Here is a 21,794-nt window from a genome sequence, read left to right as displayed (position 1 = left end):
GTTTTCCCGATGAGACCCCCCGGGGGGATTCGATGACACCCCCAGGACCCCCCCAGTTGGAGGAATCTACTGGGGATTGGTAGGGTTAGGGTTAAGGGCAGGGGTTAGGGTAAAGAAGGGTTAGGGTAACAAACGACACTTAATGACAGCCTTCATGACACCTTATTCATAGTAATGACCGTGTAATGTCAGCCTTATGTATAAAACTTCAAGTAAAGTTCATGTTCCTTGACTCTCTACAGATTGCCAAAGAGTGATCTTTCACCTCAATGCCAACATTTTATCTTCTCATGGTGACAGTGAAGATGTGATTTTAGAGGCTTTCTCTAATGTAAGTTGAAAGAACTTTCACTTTCCTCTGTCATTTAAAGATGTGCTTTCTTACCTGTAAGTTTCCTCTCTTTCACAGTTTATGGAGCAGGTCATTCAACCAAAGTGTGAGGGATGTAAAATAAAAATCACACACTTAAAGCCGACCTAAGAAGCAAAGACATGAGTACTACACAAGCTCTGAACTGAAGACACAACAACGACTCAAATCATTTTATTTAGCGTCACAGTCCTTCATTCTGCCATTATCTGATAGCTTGTGGTTAGCATAGCATTCCTCTCGTGCTTAACTGTGCGTCAAACCGGTTATGAAGAAATAAAACATCAACACTCAGTGACAGAAACATCATCTTTTCAGATGAAGGTCTTTTAAATAAAGAAATAAAAACAATATAAGAAACACTGCTCCCTGCATGGTTTTTATTTTATTTTATTTAAATTTCAATGAGAACACTTGAGCAATGGTATGAGTTTCAAAACATTTCCCATTGTTTCCATAATCAGGTTTTGTTTGTTGTTGTGTCCGAACAAAATTTCTGAAGGGAGTGTCTCGCTTCTAAACATGTAATTACAGCGTATCCTTTTCAAAAGAAGTTATATACTGTATAGTGTGTCTCGACAACTAGCTGACGCAGAGAGAATATTTAGATATCGATACAATCCATTTTATTTACAGATGACATCCTATAGGAAACATAAGATTTATATCTAATGGATTGATAAAATAAAATCAGTAAAATAAGTTTCAGACATTCAGACCGATAAATTGGTTAATAAATTCATGTATTCTGTGGTGATGCAAAAAGCCTCAGTCCTGTAGATAATATCAAATATAAATATATTCCACTTTATGATGTAGGCTGATCTGTATGAACGCAGTATCTGAGCCATAGTTAAAAAGAGAAGAGAAAGTGAAACTGAATGTCTGTTTTGTCCATTTATAATCGCAGTAATTTAAGCATTAACACTCATTAATTCCTACATTACTTACTTTCTGCTTTCAGTGCAGCACCAGTGTTTTTTCGGTCCAATTTATGGATCTTAATTCTTCACATTTATAAAGAACTGTTCGTCTATTGTGACGTTCTCCTGTTCCTCCGTCTGATTGGTTGATGCTGTAATATCCACCGCCGTCACTGGAGCGCGTTAACCAGGCTGAAATCAACAGGCTTAACTCAGCGTGTTTTGATCCACCTTCGTAAAACAGCTTTGCTCTGACAGGTAACGGAGATTCATCCAGGATATACTGTAATTATATAGATTCGTAGCATAGGCCCTTGCTGTTGAGTTGTGGCTTTTGTTGGTGTGTTGTGTTGTTGGCCCTTCTGGGCCACCGTCATAACTTCATGCTGGTGAGTGAGTCCCACCTTCAAACACAACCTCATTTGGCCATCCATAACAAAGCTATTCAACCTCCCACTTTTCTATAGCATTACACACTTCCTATAGTAAAAGTAACGACTGTTACATTGTGCATTTTTAAATTATGACACCGATTTTGATCACAGCCTTTGTACCAACAGGAGTCAGTGCAGCCTCCTCACTGCACATCACCATAGAATTTCAAAATGAGGGGGTCGACTGCGCAGCCGCAAAGATGACAGCCTAAAAGTTTCACTCCTCCGACATTTGGTGTTAAACTGCCCTTTAAACTTGACAAACGCGACTTGAACTAACGTGAATAGATGGATAAGGGCAAGATGTGGACGCGGGACAAGCAGACTAAGATGAAAACCAAGAAAAACCAACAGACTGTCGACTCACAGGACGGCGTTAGCCATGAATGCCCACGAGCTAATGCTAACCGCAGTCTGCTAGCCGAGAATGAGGAAGAAGGGGAAGACGTGGAGGTCAGTCTACACACAATACTGGCGGAAATAAAGAGCTTCCGCCAAGACAACAAGCAGCAACTTGGAGAAATTAAGGAGGAGATCAACAAGGCAAATTTGAGACTCGATGAGGCGGAGGAACGGATTGTGAGTGCTGAGGAGAGGATGCAGTCGATGGAGGAAGTGATGGAGGAGCTGGTGAAGCTTCAGACTCACCTGGAAGCTAAACAATCCGACCAAGAGGGAAGATCCAGGCGGAATAATATTAGGATATATTCCGTAGCAGAGGGGTCTGAGAAAGAATCTCCGTCGATGATACATTTTGTTGAGGAACTGTTAAAACGTAACCTATCCGTGACGGACGAAAAGGGTTTCCGGATTGAGCGCTGGGTCCGGCACCGAGAGAAGGGGCTCCTCCGAGGTCGATTGTTTTCGCTTTCCAAAGCTACAGAATTAAGGAGGAGATCCTGCGAACAGCGTGGCAAATGAAGGGTTTCGACTGGAAAGGTGCGTGTGTCAATTTTGATAATGACTACGCACCGAGTGTGCTTAAGAAAAGACAAGAATATGCGGAAGCAAAGAAGGTGCTGAAGGAAAAGGGGATCCGCTTCCAGATGCCCTTCCCAGCCAGATTTTGAGTTTTCTACCCAGACGGAACCCGTACATACACATCTGCAGAGGAAGCGACCGAGGAGATGGCAAAGAAGGGGTTACAGGTTACTGTGCTTAAACCACCCGAGACCCTTCTGGAGCAGATCAGGAGGCTGACATGGACCGTCAGCGGCAGACGAAGACAGACCCAGGCTCATAAACAAAGAAGATCAACATACAAGGACAGGCTCCAGAAGTTCAGGAGCTCATCACAGGAAGACCAAGACAAGGCTGAGTAGGCGATGAACACACTGGCCCTATTGGGGGAATATATATGTCTGTTTTCTTTGACATTCTAGATAAAGCTTAAGCTATTATTTCCCCCAGGAGTGACGGAAACCATTTTATTCCCCTTTCCTTCTTATTTAATCTTATTTGATTAGTCAGATGTCTTAGATTTAAATTTAGATGATGACTAGTGTTTTCTGGTTTAAATTTTATTGTTATTATTTTTTTTTTTATTATGAAAACCCAAAATGATGGCAATTAATAAGCATGTCGGGGGATTGATTTTCTTTTTTGGACTGTATTTGCACCACCATGGATAAAACTTATGGTGTTACCATGGCGACTGAGGGCCCTTTCAGGAACGAGAGGCCCTCCCTCAGGGAGGCTGCAGTACAACAACTGACTCAGGGTCCTTCTATGGACCCCACCTATCAAAGTTCTGTTGAACATTTGATGTTGATTAAGGTTCACACCTTAACTAGTTACTTTGTTTTTTTGTTCGCTGCAGTTCAGAGCAGTATGGGAGCTGTCACACAAACTCATTTTAGAGGTCTTAAGAGGTTCTACTACGAATGTAATGTCGGATAATACTATAAAGATACTTTCCTATAATGTGAACGGTATTCTTAACCCGATCAAGAGAAGTAAAATATTTTCAAAGTTGAGAAAGGAGCAGGTGCAGGTGGTGTTTCTGCAGGAAACACATTTAACAGATGTGGAACATGTTAAATTGAGAAGAGGAGGCTTTAAACATCTATTCTATTCCTCCTATAAATCCAGGCATAGAAGAGGATCTGCTATCCTTATCTCAAACCAAGTTCAATATGAACATATCTCAGAGATTAAGGATAAGGAGGGTCGATATATAATGACCATAGGAAGGATTGAAGGGGTTTTGGTGACATTATTTAGTATATATGCTCCCCCAGGAAGTGATTGGCAATTTTATCAAAGATTATTCCATATTATATCTACAGAATCTCAGGGGTTGCTTATATGTGGAGGTGATATGAACATAAAACTAACTAGAATGGATTCATCTGGGACCGGCAGAGGTCACAATATACCCATGATCAACAAAATCAACTCTATTATAGAGGAAATTGGTATTATTGATGTTTGGAGGGATCTTAACCCAACTAACCGGGACTACACCTTCTATTCAGCTCCACAATCCACATATTCGAGATTAGACTATTTCTTCATATTTAAAAAAGACCGATCTAGAATCAGATCTTGTGATATAGGAACAATTGATATATCAAACCACTCACCAATAAAAATGGTAATTAGTATTAATAATAATTTAAAAACAACATTGTGGAGATTAAACTCAAATATATTAAATAATGCCCAGGTAAAATTAGGATTACAAAAAGAGATGGAAATGTACTTTAAAGAAAAAGGGGAAGTTTCCCCCCCTATGGTGTGGGATGCTTACAAAGCGGTGTTGAGCGGGAAAACAATTTCCTACTCCTCAATGCTAAAGAAGCAAAGACAAGAGAAGCTCAATGATTTAAATCATCAACTTAAAGACTTACAGAAACAACACAAGGATAAAGTCAGGCCAAATAATAAAGGGGCAATTAAAAAACTCCAAAAAGAGATAGATGAGATTTATTCAGAGGAAATAAAAAAGAAATTGATATTTCTAAAACAAGGACATTATGAGGCAGGTAGTAGAGCATTGAAATTGTTAGCTTATAAACTGAGGAAGCAAGAGGCCGATAATACCATCACTAAAATACGATGTTCTCAATCGAAGAAAATACAGTATAAATTGGAAGAGATCCAACGGAGCTTTGAAGAATATTACAAGAATTTATACTCACAACCCAAATTAAATAATGTAAATGAAATAGAGAAATTTCTTGAAACTTTGGATTTGCCTACAGTTACACAGGAACAGAATAAAACATTAGTAGCAGAAATAACTGCTAAAGAGGTGAAGGCCGCAATATCAAGGCTAAAACCACATAAAAGTCCTGGTTCAGATGGCTTTTCGGCCGAGTGGTATAAATGCTTTAAAGATCAATTAACCCCAAAACTATGTCACATATATAATTGGGCACTCAAAAAGGGAGAAAGCCCCCCCTCGTGCAAGGCAGCTATAATTTCAGTAATTCCAAAAGAAGGTAAAGATAAATTAGACTGTAAACAATACCGACCAATTTCTGTGCTAAATGTAGACTATAAAATATTTATGTCTATTTTAGCTAGGAGAATAGAAAACATTTTACCATCACTCATACATCTGGACCAGACGGGCTTCATCCACCAGAGACAGACGCAGGATAGTTTGAGGATTGAAGGACATTACATATTATGTGGAATGTGCATCAAAACAAGACACAGGCAATGTTTATGGGAATGGACGCAGAGAAGGCATTTGATTCAGTTAGGTGGACCTTCCTGTATAAGGTACTAGATAAGTTTGGATTTCACAAGACTCTTATTCAGGCCTTTCAAGCCATATATAATGCACCTACAGCAAGGATAAAAATCAATGGTAGCCTCTCTAAATCTTTCATATTAGAACGTTCATGCAGACAGGGATGTCCCTGCTCACCACTTCTCTTTGCTCTTTTTATTGAGCCTCTAAGTCAATCTATTAGACAAAATACACAGATTACTGGAGTAAAGATAGCAGGAGAGGAGCACAAATTGTCATTATTTGCAGATGATGTGTTGATTTTTTTGACCCAACCCTTGAGATCTCTACCAACATTAATGTTGTTTCTGGGAAAATTTAGTCAATTGTCAGGCTACAAGCTAAATGTTCAAAAAACCCAGATTTTGGCTTTAAATTTTGATCCACCTGGGCATCTTATAAATAAATATGGCTTGAAGTGTGAAAAATCAATTAAGTATTTAGGAATTCACCTCACTCAAGATATTACAAAATTGTTTGAAGCTAATTATACCCCTCTTAGTTTAAAATTAAAGTCAGACATCTCCAGATGGAACCTCATACCCTTCCTTAGTCTAACTTCAAGGATTGACTCAATCAAAATGGTTATTCTGCCTCGTCTACTATATCTCTTTCAGACTCTACCAATTGAAGTAAATGACCAACAGTTTATTGAGTGGGATAAATTAATTTTGCGCTATATTTGGATGGGTAAGAAACCAAGGATAAGATACAAAACGATGCAATTGTCAAAAGAAAAAGGAGGTATGGCGCTCCCAATTTTAAGGGATTACTATTATGCAGCACAGTTAAGACCACCAGTGTGTCTTTCTGATCCACAATTTAGAGCAAGATGGAAAGAAATAGAAGAGGTGGAATCCACAGGACCCCCACTACAAGCTGTAATAGCTGATGATGGACTGATCAATAACTTTTATGATAAAGACAACCCTTGGATAAAAGTAACTCTGAAAATATGGCGGAAAATGATTATCAAACATAACCTGAAGGATGCAGAGAAAGTATTACGATGGTGTACATATGACACAGAATTTATACCAAACAGAACAGATTCCACTTTTAAAATTTGGAGAAATTCTGGGGTAACAGCTTACTGCTGTTTAATACAGAAGGGGGTTGTTAAAAGTTTTTATATGTGCAAGAGAGAATATAAATGGGAGAATAAAGATTTGTTTAGATATTTACAGATACGACATCGGTTGAATGAGATCATGGCGGGGAGATCAGGGAAATTAGACAGCGATATACTAAGTGTTTTTGTGACGGCTTATGTGTCTGGGAGTGGACGTGGAATAATATCCAGAATATACAAAAGCCTACAGAGCTCCTCAAACCTAAACACCCTGCATGTTAAAAGTAAATGGGAAAGGGAAGGAGGTTTGCCAATATCTGAAGAACAATGGGGGATATTTGTAAATTGCAATGGAAAACAAGTAATTCACACAGCTGGAAGGAATTTGGGTGGAAAAATATCATCAGATTTTTTATTACCCCTTTCCAAAAGAGATATCAAGGTGTTGGTACAGATTGTTGGAGGTTGTGTGGTTCAACTGAAGCCAATCATTCCCATGTGTTTTGGAGTTGCCCGAAACTTGCAACTTTTTGGCGAGAGGTTCATGAAAGTCTAGAAACTGTATTTCAAATAACTATTCCTTTTGATATTTTCACACTGTATTTGGGAGGCACGGAACAGCATACACAATCTGCGGCAGACAAATATTTAATGAGAATACTGCTTGTGGGAGGGAAGAAGGCCATAACTAAGAAGTGGTTACAACCGGATGCACCAACAATTGACGATTGGTATAAAATTAATTATGACATCTACATTATGGAAAGATTGACCTTTTCTATTAAAGTGCAATCGGAGAAATTTCAAAGATGGTGGTCAAAGTGGGTTGGGTACATTGGCCCTCGGAGGCCAGACTTGATTTGATAACCCACCTATAGAATATAAAACTTACTGGACTATTCAATAGAGATGTGAGTATATACTTATAAATGGACGAGTGAAGGTGACAGTTTTTTGTTCTTGTTCATTTATTTTACTTTATTTTATTTTATTTAATTTTATTTTACTTTTGGGTTTTGAAATGTATGCATTTGTTTAAAATGTTTTTGAAAATGAGAGGAAGGAATACCTGAAGTTTCAACTTGAGGAACCACATCTTGCACTGTTGGGTTATTTGTATATATGTGTATACAGATATATGTTGTGCTGTAATGTTTGGAAATTGGTAAGATGTTGGACCATGTAAGATCTTCCTGTTTAAAAAAAAAATAAATTATAAAAAAAAAAAAAAAAAAGAATTTCAAAATGAGACCATGAGCAGTGGACTAACAATCAACCAACCAAGTTCTACAGCTTCAACAAGTAAAGTTCCATCGTTGTCATTACTGTTTCAAAAGGACTTTTAATGATGAATGCCAGTTTTATACTCGTTACATTTTTTATTACAAGTGAAATAACATATTGTATACGACAAATGATGAACTTTTGATGAGACATGACATGAAACTGTTTATGTTAGTTTTAAGTTTACAAAGAAAACCACCACTGCACTTAAAAGCCTCAAAACAGCTTTTCTTCTTTAAGTTGTACCATTCATGTTACAGATTGTTCACGTGACCATTTGCTTCGCTCGATGTTGTGGATGCAGCATGTCCATGGGAGCATCCTTTCCAATATCAGTTCTGAGAAGGGTTTATACCTGGATTTTGTTTACTCAGGTAAGAGGTTGGGGAGAGTGTGTGCGGTTGCTGGAGATACACACTTCTAAAATGAATTAACTTTTTTCTCTTTTGACTGAACAGTTCCCATGAGATCAGTTCAAGTCTTTTACTTTCTTACAGTCATTTGTTCAGGTCTACACCTTTGTTGTACTGATTTGACAAAAGATTGAACTTAAAGAAAAAGCAGATACCTCAGATTTACTGTATATTATGCAAATAAATGCAAGCTTTTTACAGTCCTGTACCTCTTCAGACATGTAATCTGAAGCCATGTACCCTCTAATAGCGGCGTAACATCATGGTGATAGGCCCCGGTGCAAATATTTTTTTGTGCCCCTACCCTAAGCACAAGTAGACACACATACAAGCTTCGACACACAGACACAGTGAGTGATATGTCCTTCTTATCACAAGATCTTAATCTGTCTTTACTGTTTTCTTCATTAAATGCATCTTAAGACCACATTTTTCACAAATGTGTTTTTGTCAATTATCCAAAATCTATAATGTATGTTATAAATCAAATCAAATAAAGAATACCTTTATTTAACATTCAGTTTAAGGGTTGCGAAAATGAGGAATCAACCCAGGATTACAGACAGTAGTTTCACATATTTCACACATATGAAGTTTCAAGTGCATTGCTATAGATTTCAATCCCACTTAAAAAAAAACAGAAGCTGTACTCACTCATTAAAAGCTCATCTTAGGGCTATTATATAGTTTTTTGTCTTGGCGTCAGGAGGCAGAGTGAGGTACAGTCAATTTAGTCGGGCCAAATAATCCCTGCAGCAGACCTCTGAGGCTGCGGCCGAAGCTGACCGCTCGAAGAAGAGGGACGTGGCGCTAGTGCCGATGATGCAGCCGGTGCGCTTCAGTGGAGCTAAATGGCAAGCTAGCGTTAGCCTCGAATGGAACGCTAACCGTTGTCTGGGTTCGATAAAGAAGCTGTCTAAGTTGCCCATTTTAGCTTTACTCTCATCCTATTTCTTTCTTTCCTTCCTCTTCTGTGCACCGCATTTATTAATTATTTTTTTTTGCTGAATATGTCATAGTGACTCATCATGACTGACAGGTGTCAAGGTGATTGGACAAATTGTCATTTCCCCTCCCCCTCCCATACTAGCCACTAAGTGTTACCTTAACCACCCGCCCTGAGCTATTTCATTCACAAAAACTATGAAGGTAGATATGTTGCAAAATGTTAAGTTCTAAAATGTGATGTGAGCGCTTGTAGAATGTGATTTGAGCTTGTGTATAAAAAATCCACACATGTGAAATAATTTTAATGTCACAAATGATGGAAAAAAATGTATAGACTGATATTTACACATAAAATTACAGCAGCAAACTTGTAATCCAACATTTATTCACGTTTTTTAATTACTTGCGTAAATGATCGTTTACAACCACAACTCTCCGGTTACAACTTCTCCAATCTACCGCTACAGATGCACAAACTACTTTTCTCTTGTGAATCTGCGCTGCTTGAGTTTTGCAACACATTTTGCGAGACGTCTGTAGCAAAACTGATTCATGCTCGTAGAAATGGCCCCTCCCCTCCCCGCTCCCCCATGTGTGGGATTGACCAATCAGAAGCAAGGATTTGGAGACAGTGGGCTGTGTCTTTTTAGCGCAGCAGCCAGTGATATGACCGAAACAAAGTCATTTTTCTTCACTGTAAAGGCAGGATGCTGAAATTTGTCTCCACAGATTCTTAGAAATTCTTCGAGTCATTTATGAACAAAAATAGTCATGGAAAGTGATTCTCCTTGTTTATATTTAGGTTAACGCTATGTGGAGATGAGGATCAAGAGCTGACAGCTGATGCAGTGGTCAAGCGGTTAATGTATTTTACAAAATCTTCCTTTTTATGAGACAGTTCACATACATGTTCACTGTTTTATTGCTTCGTCACATTATACAGATTGTAGATTTTGTAAAATACATTAACTGCTCTCTCACTTTCTCGTGCTCTCCTGCCGGTGTGCTCCTGCGCTCCTCTCTTGCGCTTCTCTCGGCTACTCACTACATTTAAATAGCATTCACAAAAGCTATTGCCACGCACCACTTCCCCTGCCCCTCCCAGTCTGCACCAGTTGGCGTGCACTGTAGCTGTTTCCACTCAACGTTCTTGAAGCCAAAATACAGCTTTTAGGGGCCCTTAGATCTTGCAAATTTGACGTCATTTGGAGCCAGAGTCTGCGTAGTATTGTCCGGCAGGAGGAACCCTGGTAACACGCCCCGCCCATTTAGCGTACTGCCCTGATGAGTTACGCAGCCCAGCTAAGGCACAAACTTAAGTATCTTTCCCACTGGAAATTCTATCAACGTCTTGTTCAGGTGATCAGATCATAGAGGTTAGTACTAGTACTAGTAGCTCAAAAAAGTCAAAAAAAAAACTGAACGGAAAAGTTCAATGGCGTCTCGGCTTTCCTTCACGAAATAACTGGTTATGGTATTCACAAAGAGAGCTACGCAAGATCCAAGGGTGATAATAACTAATGATCACAGCAGAGTTTAGGTTTGTGACGAGTATTTTAACTTCACAGTTTGACCCACATCCCATCTGTTATCATTGAGGAGGTGGGCTTCATGATTTATACTGCAGCCAGTCAGCAGGGGGAGCTCTAAAGAAAAAAGCTTCACTTCCTCAGGAGGATGTCCCGTATATCTTTTTTTACAGTCTATGGTCTGCACGCACACACCCCACAATATTCTAGTTTCCAATTTTGTATTTGTATTCATGTATCACCTTATGACAATTTGCATACCCCACTTTGGGAACCTAGGTGCTAGAGAATTCGTGTTCAGGAATTGTACAGTAGCTACTGTTTGATGACAGACTTTAGTCATACTTAGTGCAGACTTAGTAAGTGAAGCTATTGCAAGAAGTAGTAAAAGTGGTTAGTCTAAATGTTCAAATGTCATATTAATTAAAGTTTTCATCAACAGCAATTCACAATCTAACATCTACTCCACCACAACCTGTGACCCCTTTCACACACTGTATTCCTCCTACAACAAAGAACCCAACAGAAACTAGAGGTAAAGTTTGCTCTCTGATCATGTTGTCACTTCATTAAGCCTGTGATGATAAAAAGATGTAAAACTGTTGCTGACTATAGAGAATAAAGCCGTGACTGTGTTTTATCATCTTTGACAATTATTGTGTGAACAATAGTTTATTACCTTGAACGTGAGCTCTCACAACCAGCAGATATAGAACATATCCACTAACAAGAACCATACAAGAACCATACAAGACCATCAAACTATATTTTCAGAAATAAAATGTCATCACTGCCATTACTTTTTTCAACAGCTTGAACTATTTCAGCCCTTTTGTAATTTTCTTGGAGTCTCTAACATTCTTAAAGGTCTAGTATTGTCCTATTTTAACCCATCTCATTTGTTCTAAGAACCCCGACAACATAATATTTGAGGTGTATTTTCCCAAACTTGCTTGTTTTCTGGAGTTTTAGCCCCCTGAAAAGTGACTTTTATGACGCTTCTAAAAACAGGCTGTTTTGGGGCCTTTACGCATATGCATGAGTGGGCGTGTCTGTAGACATGCCCACTCATGCATATGAGTGGGCGAGGCTTCATGTCTCGCCCTTGAAGAGGGCTTGGCTTACACTAATATTATACCGCGTCTATGTTTGGTGTGTGGGATTCCAACAGCTTTATTGCCATAGCGGTTGTCTTTTGCTATCCACAAACTGCACATTAGAATAAAACACATGGCTGCTGTATTTAAGCGGCTATTGGGATTGTGAGTCCGACAAACAATGCTCCATGATGTGTGTTTATCACATCAGTAGTGGAGTCTGTCAGCTGAACTTGTTGTTTAGGCATAAAGTTTAGGAGTACCCTTGAAACGTATTTTGAATCAATATTTTTCCTAATCCATTTTCACATTTAACATATTGGTCATCTGTGTACCAATAAAACACTCAAATGGGGTACCACATTAAAGCTGGGCTTCTGCTCGTTACAATACAGGCAAAATATGGTTACATTTTTTTTATTACATGTCAATGAGCTTTTTATGATAATACCCCTTGTACACATTCAACACTGCCAAATATAATAATTAATTCTTAGTTTTCTATTTCTGTGAAGTCCACATCTCAGGTTTGATTGTAACTACCAGTGACGTGCCGTGACCACTAGGGCTGGGTAGGCACGTTGCAAATCGAGACCAACAATGACAATTTCATATGTTTCTGCTGTCAAGTGTTAATTCAATTCAAATCAATTTTATTTGTATAAAGCAATTTACAACAAAGTCATCTCAATGCGCTTATCAAAATATAAAATTCATAATAAGAAAGAAAAAACCCAACAAGATCCAGGTGAACAAGCATTTAGCCATCTAACAAAATCAACATCGTAAACACCATTAAAGAAACATAAACAATTATTTAATATAGCCTCCATACTCTCCCAATAAGATTTATCTCATGAAACGGCAGCACATCTGTTGTTTGTGTTGGAAACACAGACAACAACTCACAACAGCCTCAGTGAGGAGCATCCACAAAGCCAATCCTTCCTTTTGTACCATTCACTGTGGAAAGTAAGAAACATGTTCTGACTTTACCTTTGCTGAAGGTTTGGTAACTCAGGTGTTGGTCTCCATCTTTTAAAAGCTGTCGTTTTCTCTCAAAAAAAGTTTCTCTATCATCTCTAACGCTGTCATCCACACTGTAGTGTTATCCCGCCCACTAGCAAGAGAACGTAGCAGCAGTGGTCACATGGCATCAATTCACTAATGTACTGTGAACTTACATATACCATTTAGCATAGCGCAAAATCAGCGTAGAGAGCTGCCTTTGGACGTAAATGGTTTTCATCTTGGGGACCTGACTGCACATGCGCAAACACATATAAACAAGCTATGGAAACAGAGGCAGAGCAGCAGTGTGCCTTTGGGAGGGGGCGTGGCCTCCCTCTGCCTTACAGAGGAGTGAGACTGTGCAGCTGTTCCAGGAAATAGCGATGTTTAGTAATTTGGGCTATGAAACGCACAAAATGCGAACACTTTCAAACTTATAGGTACTGTAGGCTATTGGAAATGGAAAAATAAATTATTTATAAATATATTATAATTAAAACAAATAATCAAAATATCAATTCACCCTCGGGCAGGCACTGCCTACCTTGCCTACCTTGATGGCACGTCACTGGTAACTACTATATATTACCAGAAACTGTGTTTAAACATCTTTAATTTGACACTAAAACAACGTTTCGACTACGTTACCTCTCCAAACTATAAAGGATTAAAATTTAAGTAATGTGACCATGATTGACACTTGTTGTGATATTTGTTAGCATCCCACATCCTGAACACTATTTGATTGCTATAGCAGTAATATATAGAAAACATAATATCAAATATAATCTGTGCTTCTTCTGAATCGCTTGCAAACAGTATTGTGTGATTAAAAAATGCCTCACAAGACTAATTAGTTAAAGTATGACCGCACAAATTGTACACATTTGGATCCAACTCAATAAAACATAGTATGGTGAATATTTCTGATGATCCAAATGTGTACGATAGGTGCGGTCATACTTTAACTAGTTTTAAGTAACTAAAATAAGTTTGTTGTGTTTATTTATTTATTTTCTAACACTTTTGATCAGGAATCAAACACAACAAGGACAACTCACAATGGTATCATCATCAGTAACATGAGCATCGATGGGTCACAAAGCCAGAATGGAAATCACATTCTTTGACTCTCTTTACAGGTTGCCAAGGATCGATCATTTACTTCACAGCCGATGTTTTATCGTGTTATGGTGAAAATGACACAGCGGAGGTTTCAGAGGCTTTCCTCAATGTGAGTTTAAAGAATATTGATCAGCCTCATTCAGGTAGAGATGTGATTTCTCACAAATAACTTTGCTCTCCTTCACAGTTTATCCAGTCGAAGTGTGAAGGATGTATGTTTAAAATCACAAACATCGAGTCCATCAAAGAAAATAAGACACAATAATTATTACACATTATTCCTCCTGAATCTGAACCTCAACCATCGGCCAAGTTCTCCTCTCTCTAGCAGCTCGGAATAGACTACCCGGGATGCTGTGGAGCAAGGGTCACCAACACAGCTAAAAGATGAATTACTTTCCAGGATTCAAACTCACAAAGATAAATACATACTGTATGACAGATATAGTTAGTACTTAGTAGAGTTAAATACTTCTGCACGTGATGAAGTTTTAGGATTAAAATTACCATCATTAAATGTTTATTTTCACTGAAACATTGTGACAAATGTTTATAAGTGTTGCAGATTTGGTGTATGGGTTGTAGTATGTTATAGATTATACAATATATATGAGATATATTGCTAAAAGTGCAAGGTGTGTCAGGGACTAGGCTGAGGATCACCTTCAGCTAGTGGGAGGGTCACATGTTCTGGGCGTTCCTGTCAGCACCACACCTGTAGTCAATCTGCTATAATCACATCACCTATATATATCCTGTCTGTGTGTATCTTCCTTGTTGGTCTGTTAGTCTTTCACGTCTGGTCCGTCCTACTCGTCAGTCTGGAGTCCAGGTCGGCCGCACACCCCAGGTTGAGGATCGCCCTGTTCCTCACGTCAGTCGGTGCTATATGTGGTTAAAATAAAGACTTTGTAACACAATCCTGCCTCTGAGTCCTGCAATTGGGTCCTGTCTGCTACCCGTGACAGAACAGACCAACCATGATGGACCCAGCAGACTCTGACCAGCTTCGAGGAGCGATCAGGAAGCAGGGGAGCCGCCTCACTCAACATGATGAGCAGTTGGCTGGGTTAACGGCAGGGCTCCAAGATCTTTCACGTCGACACGTTTCAATGGAAACACAGTTAACTCAACTCACCGAACAGGTCCAGATGCTCATCACTCGTTTCTCAGCTCCGGAGGCCCCGATCCTCCCATCGGTTTCGCCGGCTGCCGCCGCCGCAGCGATCCCGTCTTCACAGCTGTCAAACCCAGCGTGCTTCTCTGGGGACTCCGGAGACTCGCGACCCTTCCTGGTCCAGTGTGGTCTCCATTTCGAAATGCAGCCAGGCGCATTTCCAACAGAGAGGTCCAAGGTGGCGTATATGATTTCCCACCTATCGGGGAGAGCAGAGGCTTGGGCCACCGCGGAGTGGAATAGCCGATCTCGGCTGTGTGAGTCTGTGGACGTGTTTGCTGACGCGCTGTCAAAGATCTTTGATAGACGCCCTGGTGGACAGGAGGCGGCACGGGTGCTGGCAGCGCTGCGTCAGGGCAGAAGGTCAGTGATTGACTACGCAATCGAGTTCCGGACTCTCTCCGCGGACTGTACCTGGAACGAGGCCTCACTGAGGGACACTTTCCTCTATGGGCTGACCGGGCCTGTCCGTGATCAGCTGTTTCCGATGGATCTCCCGGAGGACTTGGATTCCCTGATCGCCCTGGCTGTCAAGATGGATAATCGTCTGGCGGTTCGTGAACGCCTCAGGCAGACGGACGCGCCGAGAGGAGGAGCCACGAACGCACGTGAGGACCACGCCCCTCTCCGCCCCGCTCCGCAACAGGAGCGATCACTCACCGCTGCACAGCATCCAGACGAGCCGATGCAGCTTGGCCGCACCGGCATCTCCACACAGGAGCGACATCGGCGTCTAACCAGCGGCCTGTGTCTGTACTGCGGCCAGCAAGGGCACAGAGCTGCAGTTTGCCCGTTAAAAGATCAGTCTCACCTGGGTTAAGGTGGGCTCCGGTGAGACTTAAGAATTCCTCCACTGCACCTTTAAGAAGACTGACGCCTGCTAAACTCAGGTTTGATAGCACCACTGTAAACGTTGACATTTTCATTGATTCAGGTGCAGATGAGAACTTTATGGACATTAAGTGGGCTGAGCAACACAATGTTCCCACTGTACCGTTACCATCGCCTTTAAAGGCTTTTGCTTTAGATGGACATGAAATTTTTTCCATTGATGAAAAAACACTTTCAGTTGAATTATTGTTTGGATCCTCCCATGTTGAAAACATTTCTTTTCATTTAGGTCTGAGTCCATCTTACCCAGTTATTTTGGGCCTTCCTTGGTTACAGATACACAAGCCCCATATTGACTGGGAGTCGGGAGTGATTTGGAGTTGGGGAAAGGGAATGTCCTGAACAATGTCGGCCCTTTAGTTAATATTGCAGCGATTGATATTTCAGAGTATCCAGACCTGGATCGAGTTCCCAGCTGCTATCATGATCTGAGAGAGGTTTTTAATAAAGATAAAGCTACGTCGCTGCCACCTCATCGTCCTTATGACTGTGCCATTGATTTATTACCGGGAACCACTCCCCCAGGGGTCGTATTTACTCACTCTCACAACCTGAGAACCAAGCTATGAGGGAGTATGTTGAGTCTGCTTTAAAGGCAGGTATTATTAGGCCCTCATCCTCCCCTGCAGGAGCAGGATTTTTTTTTGTCGGAAAGAAGGATAAAACACTTAGGCCATGCATTGATTACAGGGGTCTGAATGAGATTACGGTTAAGAATCGTTACCCACTGCCCCTATGACATCGGCTTTTGAACGTCTGCAGGGTGCCAGAGTATTTACTAAACTGGATTTACGTAATGCTTATCACTTAGTCCGGATTAAACAGGGGGACGAGTGGAAGACTGCTTTTAATAATCTGTCAGGCCACTATGAGTACTTGGTGATGCCTTTTGGGTTATGCAATGCTCCTGCAGTTTTCCAAAACCTGGTCAATGATGTGCTGAGAGAAGCGCTAAATAAGTTTTTGTTCGTGTATTTGGACGATATTTTAATTTTTTCTTCTGACCTAGCTAGTCATGTCGGTCATGTTCGGTTTGTTTTGGAGCGCCTCCTGAGTAACCGTTTATTTGTGAAAGCAGAGAAATGTGTGTTTCATGCTCTCTCAACTTCTTTTCTCGGACATGTAATCTCTGAAGGTCAGATTGAGATGGACGAGGGGAAGGTCAGAGCTGTGGCTGAATGGCCGATCCCGGGTAACCGCAAACAACTTTTGCGTTTTTTGGGGTTTGCTAACTTTTATCGGAGGTTTATTAGAGGATTTAGCTCCATTGCTGCGCCTCTGCATGCCTTAACTTCTCCCAAGGTTCCGTTTTCTTGGAATCCCTCGGCTGAACGAGCATTTTCTGTACTCAAGGCCAGGTTCACATCTTCACCTTTGCTGTGTATTGCAGATCCAGGGAGGCAGTTTGTGATGGAGGTGGATGCTTCAGATGTGGGTGTTGGGGCGGTTCTGTCTCAGCGGAGCGTTGCAGATGGTAGGGTGCATCCGTGTGCCTTTTATTCCAGGCGCCTGACCCCTGCTGAGCAGAATTATGACATTGGCAACCGAGAGCTCCTGGCCATAAAGTCTGCATTAGAGGAGTGGAGGCATTATTTGGAAGGTGCGGAGCACCCCTTTGTGGTATGGACTGACCATAGGAACCTTGAGTACATAAAATCAGCCAAGAGATTAAACTCTCGTCAGGCACGGTGGGCTCTGTTTTTTACCAGGTTCAATTTTGTGGTGTCATATCGCCCTGGTTCAAAAAATGTGAAGCCTGATGCTCTTTCCCGTGCCTTTGAGCCGGATCCGGCTCCTCGTTCCCCCACGCCTATCTTACCTCCTACCTGTGTGGTGGGGGCGGTGACGTGGGAGATTGAGGAGCGGGTTCGGCGGGCTCTGGAGGGGGCAACGATACCACCAGGTTGTCCTCCTAATCGCCTGTTTGTGTGTTCCCCACAACGATCTGGGGTCATTCAATGGGCCCATACTAACCGTTTGTCTTGTCACCCAGGAGGTCAGCGCACCCTGTTCACGGTGAGGCAACGTTTTTGGTGGCCAGGAATGAGCAGGGATGTCCGTGAGTATGTCAGTGCCTGTCCTGTTTGTGCACGTAACAAAACCTCTCGTTCTCGCCCCTCTGGTCTTTTACAGCCACTCCCGGTACCCACCCGGCCATGGGCAGACCTGTCCATTGACTTTGTCACTGGCCTCCCTGAGGCAGAGGGGTTTACTACCATTCTTACTGTGGTGGACCGGTTCTCCAAGATGGCCCACTTTGTGCCATTGGTGAAGCTCCCATCGGCCAAGGAGCTAGCAGAGGTGATGTTGACTTAATGTGTTCGCCTCCATGGGTTCCACGGGACATAGTATCGGACAGGGGACCTCAGTTTGTGTCTCGTTTTTGGAGGGAGTTTTGTAGACTGTTGGGAACGACCGTGAGTCTTTCTTCCGGTTACCACCCCGAGTCTAATGGCCAAACGGAGAGGGTAAACCAGGAGTTGGAGTCCATCCTTCGTTGCCTGGTCTCTGACAGCCCGGCTTCTTGGTACAGGCAGTTGGTCTGGGTAGAGTATGCCCATAATTCTCTTCCCTGTTCTTCCACTGGGCTGTCTCCCTTTGAATGTGTTTTTGGTTACCAACCTCCCCTGTTTCCTGCCTTAGAATCAGAGGTTAGTGTACCGTCTTGCTTTGATGTTGGTGCGGCGTTGCAAGCGTGCTTGGCTTAAAGCAAGAAGCAGGCTCCTGCAGTGCTCTGCAGAGCGTAAAAGGCTCGCAGATCGGCGTCGGGTTCCCGCCCCTGCTTACTCTGTCGGCCAGCGCGTGTGGCTCTCCACCCGGGACCTGCCTATCCGCTCGGAGGCCAAGAAGTTATCCCCTAAGTTTATTGGACCCTATCCGATAGTTAAGCTGGTTGGTCCCTCTGCAGTTCGCCTTCGCCTGCCTCGCTCACTCCGCGTCCACCCCACCTTTCATGTTTCCATGGTTAAACCTGCTAGGGTTAGTCCACTGGTTCCCTCCTCTAGGGCCCCTCCTCCTCCCCGGGTTGTAGATGGTGAGGTGGTTTATACTATCAGGCGGCTCCTGGCAGCTCGTCGGCGGGGACGTGGTCTTCAGTACCTAGTTGACTGGGAGGGGTATGGTCCTGAGGAACGTGCATGGGTTCCCTCTAGGGACATCTTTGACCCGGAACATGGTGAGGGATTTCCATCGCCAGCATCCTGAAATGCCTGGGGCCGTCTGGGGACGGTTGTGGAGGGGGGGGGGTACTGTCAGGGACTAGGCTGAGGATCACCTTCAGCTAGTGGGAGGGTCACATGTTCTGGGCGTCCTGTCAGCACCACACCTGTAGTCAATCTGCTATAATCACATCACCTATATATATCCTGTCTGTGTGTATCTTCCTTGTTGGTCTGTTAGTCTTTCACGTCTGGTCCGTCCTACTCGTCAGTCTGGAGTCCAGGTCGGCCGCACACCCCAGGTTGAGGATCGCCCTGTTCCTCACGTCAGTCGGTGCTATATGTGGTTAAAATAAAGACTTTGTAACACAATCCTGCCTCTGAGTCCTGCAATTGGGTCCTGTCTGCTACCCGTGACAAGGTGGATTTTGTAAATATGACATAATTGTTTCATTATACAATTTGTTGGTAGCTAGTAATATGGGAAGATGATAAATTTCTCTGAAAAGTAATGAAAATAAAACAATTGCATAAATTAGGAGAAATAAAGTGTTTCATGTTGAAACTTAAACATTTCCTACATTTTTAAGTTACTGCTAGCTTTCCTTATTATCGTACCCTCTAATTAAAATGAAATTGTGAACATTTGGTATTTAAGAAAATGGTAGCCCTTATGACCATTCAGTACCTATGAAGTGCCTATTGTTATGGAAATCTTCGACCATACACTTGCGCATTTTGGCGCATTTTCATTGGTGATATCCAGTGACTTGCAGTCAGGATAGGCAAGGTAGGCAGTGCTACCGGGTGAACATTTTGATTATTTGTTTTTTAGTTATTATATAATTATAATTTATTTTTCAATTTCTGATTGCCTACAGTACTATAAGTTTGAAAGTGTCAGCATTTGTGCTTTTCATAACCCAAATTACTAAACAACCGCTATTTCCTGTATGACAGAGACGCTGAACAAGTCTCACTTCGCTGTAAGGCAGGAAGAGGCCACACCCTCCTCTGCTCTGCGTGTTTCCATAGCGTGTTTTAGTGTTTGCGCATGTGCAGTCAGTTCCCCCAACGTGAAAAACAATTTACGTAAAAAGGAAGATCGCTACGCTGCCTTTGGACGTAACCGTGCTATGCTAAATGCTATACGTACGTTCACAGTGCATTAGTGAATTGATCAGCGTGGCCGCTGCTGCTACGTTCTCTAGCTAAAAGCGGGATAACACTACTGGCAGGATGACAGCACTAGAGACGATAAGAAATTTCTTTTGAGAAAAAACGACAACTTTAAAAAGATGGGAGACCAAAACCTGAGCTACCAGACCTTCAGCAAAGGTAACGTCAGAAAATTGTTGGTACTTTCCACAGTGAAAGGTACAAAAGGAAGGATTGACTTTGTGGATGCGCCTCACTGAGGCTGTTCCGAGTTGTTCCACGGGCGACCGTGGCTCAGGTGGTAGTGGGTCGTCTTCTGATCGAGAGGTTGGGGGTTCGATCTCAGTACCTGACTATGTGTCGAAGTGTCCTTGGGCAAGACACTGAACCCTAAGTTGCTCCCAGTGGTCGACTAGCGCCTTGCATGGCAGTCCTGTCCCACTGGTGTGTGAATGTGAGAGTGATTGGGTGAATGAGCTGATATGTAAAGCGCTTTGAGACTGCTTCAGTGTGGTGATAAAGCGCTATATAAAATCAAGTCCATTTACCATTTACCATTTTCTCCGTGTTTCTGTGTTCCCAACACAAACAATGGATGCGCTGCCGCGTCATGAGATATATCTTGTTGGGAGAGTATGGAGGCTATAATAAAAAATAGTTTATGTTTCTTTAATGGTGTTTTACAATCTTGATTTTATTTGATTAACACTTGCTAGCAGAAACATATGAAATTGTCATTGGTGGTCTCGATTTGCAGCGCCCTGCCTACCCAACACTAGTGCTCACGGCACATCACTCGCGGTATCGGCTCTCCACAGCTCGCGTTTCCATTGAGCACCAACCTGACACGCAAAACTGCCAGACTCCACGGATTGGACTTTGCTGCCATCTTCACGAGATCGCCAGCAAAATTCAATGGTGGCTAAATGCTTCCTCTCTGTGCGTGAGTTAATGACTCTACGCTGTAATGATTCTCAGACCCAATCAGAGTCTGCTTTGTGCCTAAGTCACATTTTCAGACCAGGGCTACTTTTTTTGGAACCCCAACAAAAAAGCCAAGCCGAATATAGCGCGTTTCCACAGGCGGTATCAGCTCTACTCGGCTCGGCTCTACTCTCTTTTTCCGCATTTTTCTGCGATTGCTCCGTGGTGCCTGGTGCTGCTTTTATTTCACTGATAAAATAAAGTCAAAATAGACCAAAATATCTTTTGTGGATTTTATTCCAGAGTTCTGGCATGAACAAAAGGGTACAGATTTAAAGGTCTCTCGTGGAAAAGGAAAGTGGCCATTACACAGTAACACCACAGATTTCTTACAGCATAGAAAAGGGAAAGTATAGGTTGGTGACCCATGTTGTGGAGTGTGATGCCTCTGTGGTTGGAACACACTCTTAGGCCCCCCTTCGTAAATAGACTAACATCCATCTGTCAGTCACCGATTGCCATGTGTGCAGACTCAGAG

The 21,794-nt window shown here is 42.0% G+C and overlaps 1 long non-coding RNA gene across 2 annotated transcripts; it reads left to right on the top strand.

Annotated features, from left to right (window-relative positions):
• Positions 1 to 7,782: 7,782 nt before the first annotated feature.
• On the top strand, positions 7,783 to 14,161 carry LOC114479294 (uncharacterized). Of its 2 annotated transcripts, XR_003675971.1 has the most exons (5): positions 7,783 to 7,843; positions 8,086 to 8,199; positions 11,158 to 11,250; positions 13,966 to 14,057; positions 14,136 to 14,161. It is a non-coding gene; the product is annotated as an uncharacterized LOC114479294 (long non-coding RNA). The 2 variants fall into 2 exon arrangements; XR_003675970.1 differs by lacking the exons at positions 13,966 to 14,057; positions 14,136 to 14,161 and having other exon boundaries at positions 11,158 to 11,440.
• Positions 14,162 to 21,794: the final 7,633 nt, after the last annotated feature.

This window comes from Gouania willdenowi, chromosome 17 (genome assembly GCF_900634775.1).
Source record: "Gouania willdenowi chromosome 17, fGouWil2.1, whole genome shotgun sequence".
In the NCBI taxonomy this organism is placed as follows: domain Eukaryota; kingdom Metazoa; phylum Chordata; class Actinopteri; order Blenniiformes; family Gobiesocidae; genus Gouania; species Gouania willdenowi.
Note: the sequence above shows the minus strand (reverse complement) of the source record. Positions and strands in the feature narration are given on the sequence as shown.